Raw genomic sequence first — 4,501 nt, 5'->3', positions numbered from 1 at the left:
CATATACAGATTATATATGTATGTGTGTGCGCACATGTGTATATGTGCATACACATGTATATGTGAATAGCATACAGTACACATATGCATGTGTATAATATATGTATGTACAATACATACATGCAAACATGTGTATATATGTACATGTATAAATATATGCATATATACCTACATATGTGTATGTATGTGTGTGTGTGTGTGTGTGTGTGTGTGTGTGTATGAAGTGACAAAAAGTGGCTTGTTTTCCAGCCTCCTTGCATGAGGATGATAGCAATTCCTCCTGGGTCTCATATGAAGCTCATTGGCAAGGCTCTCAGAGAGCTCCCGCTCTGTTAATGCCCTAACAACTAGCTGCACCACACTGAAGGAAAGCAGGAGGCCCTGCCAAGGACATGACATTTCTCATGCTAATTAGTAGGAAGGTGCTGCGTATCCATGGAGCTCCTGAGTCTGCTCTTCTGCCTGCTCTGCAGGTAAAAATAAGGAGGTTTCCTCTGGAATCTGTCTCCTCAAATTGCCCAGCCTCTATACATCATCAGTGCCTAATCTCGGTCCCTAATCATTCTGTCTCTGTAAATAATCTCACAGGCTCACTTCTCTTCACTTTGAAATCTATTGCTTACATCAGAAGCTGGCCAGATATTGATCCAAAAACCCACAGAATCATACAGAGACTTAAAGCTAGAAAGTCAATTTTTACCCAAATCATGATTTCCTTTTATAACATTCACTCATTCATTCAATAAGCATTTATTAAGCACCTACTATGTGCCAGGAATTGTGTTAAATGCTAGGGGAGCACAGTTACAAAATGAGACAATCCCTGCCCCCATAGAGTTTACATTCTATTTGGGACAAAGAATATGTACACAGAAAAATAAACATGAGCTATAAACAAAGTAAGTACAAAGAATATTGAGGGGAAGAGGGCAGGCACCACCAACTGAGTAGATCAGTGAAGTATATGAGGTGACCCATGAACCGAGACTTAGGGTCATATATATAGAGCTGAAAGGGACCTGAAGGGAGATTTAAGAGACAGATGTGAGGAAGGAGAGCATTCCAAGCGTGTTCAGAAGCCCTACCAAGGAGGCCAGTTTGTCTGGACAGTAGCACGCAAGGAGATTAATGTGTGACAAGCCCAGAAAGGGAGGCTGGGGCTATGTCATTAATGGATTTAGATGATAAACAGGGGAGTTTATATTTTATCCTCCAGAGTATGAGTCCCTGGAAAGTTTGGAGCAGAGAGTGACCTGATCAGACTTGTGCTTTAGGAATATCAATGCGGAAACTGTGTAGAAGATGGTTTGTAGAGGTGAACAATATCCTGGACAAATGATCATCTAGCTTCTGCTTAAATATTTGCAGTTATGAGGGACTCATCAGCCACAAAACATTCTATTCCGTTTTGGACAATTCTAATTCTTAGGATGGGGCAGCTAGGTGGCCCTAGAGTGCTGGGCCTGGCATCAGAAGACTCCTCTTCCTGAGTTCAAATTTGGCCTCACTTACTAGCTGTATGGCTGTGGGCAAGTCACTTAACCCTGTTTACCTCAGTTTCCTCATCTGTAAAATGAGCTACAGAAGGAAATGGCAGTATCTTTGCCAAGAAAACCCCAAATGGGGTCACAGAGAGTCAGACATGACTGAAACAACTGAACAACTACAACAGATTGTTGGGATATTTTCCTTCGGTTGAGCTGCAAGCTACCTCTATAACTTTCACTCATTCTGCCACCCCATTCCTAAACTTGCCTATGACTTGGGGAAACAAACATTGTGATAGGAGTAGGTTTGTTTGTTTTTTAGACTATTTATTTTTATTTTTAATGTATTTATATTTATTTGCTTTTTAAAAAATAATACCTTCTAGGTAGAAATGTTAAAAATAAATGCCTATTACTCAAATGTCTTTAATACAGACAACTTCTTTGTTTCTTTTGTTTCTTTGAAAGATGCTATCAAAATGGAAAAAAAATTATGATGCTATCTTTTATATTTACTGCCCAAGAAAATTGCAATCAATATAACTACACACACACACACACACACACACACACACACACACACACACACACACACACTTTGTTTTTTATAAGATATAGATCTGCTGTGAAGTAGCTAGGTGGTATAGCAGATAGAGCCCTGGATCTGGGGTCAAAAAGAGTAGCTTACAAAATCTTTCCCTTGCCAGAGAACCCTCTCTCCCTCTACTCCAGTTCAAATCTGGCCTTAGACATTTACTGACTATGTGACCCCGGGCAAGTCACTTAACATCTGCCTTCCTCAGTTTCCTTCACTGTAAAATAGGGATAATAATTGTACCCTCCTCCCAGGGCTGTTATGGGGATCACATGAGAAGCACTTAGCACAGTGCCTGGCATGCAGTAGGCACTTAACAAATGCTTGTTTCCTTCCTATTTGGGCAACTTTCAGGGTCATAGATCTAGAACTAGAAGGGGCTGTCAGCAATCACCTGGCACAACTCCCTGATTTTACAGATGAAGAGGCTGAGGCCCAGGGAGGTTGCCTGGGGAGGGACTTGCCCAAAGTCCCCAGTAGTAGACTTGAGATCCAAACACAGGAGGACCCAGCCCCCCAAGTTTAGCTGTTTCTCCACAGTATCACCCCAGAACAGAGGAATGTGCTGGCTGTTTGTAGAGGCCTATGTCCTCTGTTTTATTCAATTCAACTCAGCATCCTTTTATTGTGGCCACCTCCTTCAGATAGAGAGAGTAATCTGTTGTTACGAAGATGAAAGGCTTTGATAAGATTTGTCTGGGCTCAGATTCTTAAAACCTAGCCAATAGCTTACGAATTAATGTTCAGACCTTAAGAGTCTGCCCAATATGATGGATGTTCTAATAAACCTTGTCTTTGACTGGAAAAAAAAAAGATTTTTCTGCCCTTATAGAACTCACAACATCAATTGTCGTGTGCGACTCTTTTTAGGGTTTTCTTGGCAGAGATACTAGAGTGATTTGCCATCTCCTTCTCCAGCTCATTTTACAGACGAGGAAGCTGAGGCAAACAGGGTTAAGTGACTTGCTCAGGGTCACACAGCTAGTACATATCTGAGGCCAGATTTGGACTCATGAAGAGGAATCTTAGTGCTCTGTCCATGGTGCCACTTAACTGCCCTCTTCTGCTCTGCGATTTATGCAGAATAGCTGACACAACGTAACACAAAGGAGAATGAGAGAGCTACAGTAAAAACGGCGTGTGAATCCTAATGATACAAGTCGTTACTGACTTTAGGAGCAAAGAAGGTTTTCTAGAGGAGGTGATATCTGAGATGGGCTTTAAACGATCCGTCAGTAGGAATTCAGAGGGGTAGAGGTGGGACCTGGCAAGAGTGCCCAATTACAAGAGCAGAGGTCTCTTCCATTTAGTACTTGAGAAAGTCAAGGTATGGGGGAGACCAGTGATTGTGTGGTCTAGTTAAGTTGTTTGCAGCTGCATTATCTCTGGACGGAATGATCTGAGCTATACTGGCTCCAGTTAACCACTCGGAATTGTTTGGAAAAAATCTGCTCAGATCTTCTGCCCCAAAACCCTATTTGAGAATGACATACCCAACTATAAGATGGAAGGCTGAGAGTGTTTTGGAGTCTGACACAGTTGGGAGTGTGAAATGCAGCCATCTGGCAGGCCTGAAAGCAAGATTTGAAATATTTATCTTCATGAAGCATTCGCTATCATTTTTTTAACCATGTCATGGCTGGGGGGCTCAGAAGTAGAGGAGAAAGAGGGGAGGCTGGAGTGGTTGGGGATGGGCAAAAGCTGGGCTTGGAAGCTTTTCTGAGAAGGGAAAGATTATGTAAGCTAGAAGACTCCAAAGAAGTGGACTTCAGAGAAAACAGTAGCCTCGGTTCTCCTTTCCAGTCCTGCTGGGCTTGCTTTGTATAGAAATCAGAAGGGGTCGGGGGAGAGGATGTATCAATGCAGATATTACTGACCAAAAACTTGTGGTCGAATGACTTATGGAAAAATTTCTGCCAGGTTGGGTATATTAGTGGTTTTGTCAGGAGAGGAAAGACAGGGGAGTAGGGGGTTTTAAAGCTTGATATAAAATTCTGGCAAGCCAAAATTTCAGTTCAGGATTTCTAACTAATCTAATTAATTAAAGGAGGGGAGAGAAGTTCCTGGTTTCATTTTGGGATGCAATCCAGCAGTAACTTCAACTAGGTGGCACAGTGGGTAAAGTCTGAGACTTGGGTTGAGAAGAGCTAATTCATATCCTGTCTTAGACTCTTTGAAACTACATTACCCTGAGACAGTAATTTACTCTCTCTCAGCCTCAGTTTCCTCATCTACAAAATGGGGATAATATACCTCACAGGGTTGTTGTAAGGATAAAATGAGATTAAAACATAAAGTGCTTTGCAAACATTGAAGTGTTATATAAACACTAGTTAACTATTATTATCTTGTAGCGTTCATATCTAGCATCTAAGAAAGCAAGACGTACTTTGTCCAATGCCTATACCTTTACCATTTT

Source organism: Phascolarctos cinereus, unplaced genomic scaffold (genome assembly GCF_003287225.1).
Source record: "Phascolarctos cinereus isolate Bilbo 61053 unplaced genomic scaffold, phaCin_HiC Scaffold_726;HRSCAF=1367, whole genome shotgun sequence".
In the NCBI taxonomy this organism is placed as follows: domain Eukaryota; kingdom Metazoa; phylum Chordata; class Mammalia; order Diprotodontia; family Phascolarctidae; genus Phascolarctos; species Phascolarctos cinereus.
Note: the sequence above shows the minus strand (reverse complement) of the source record.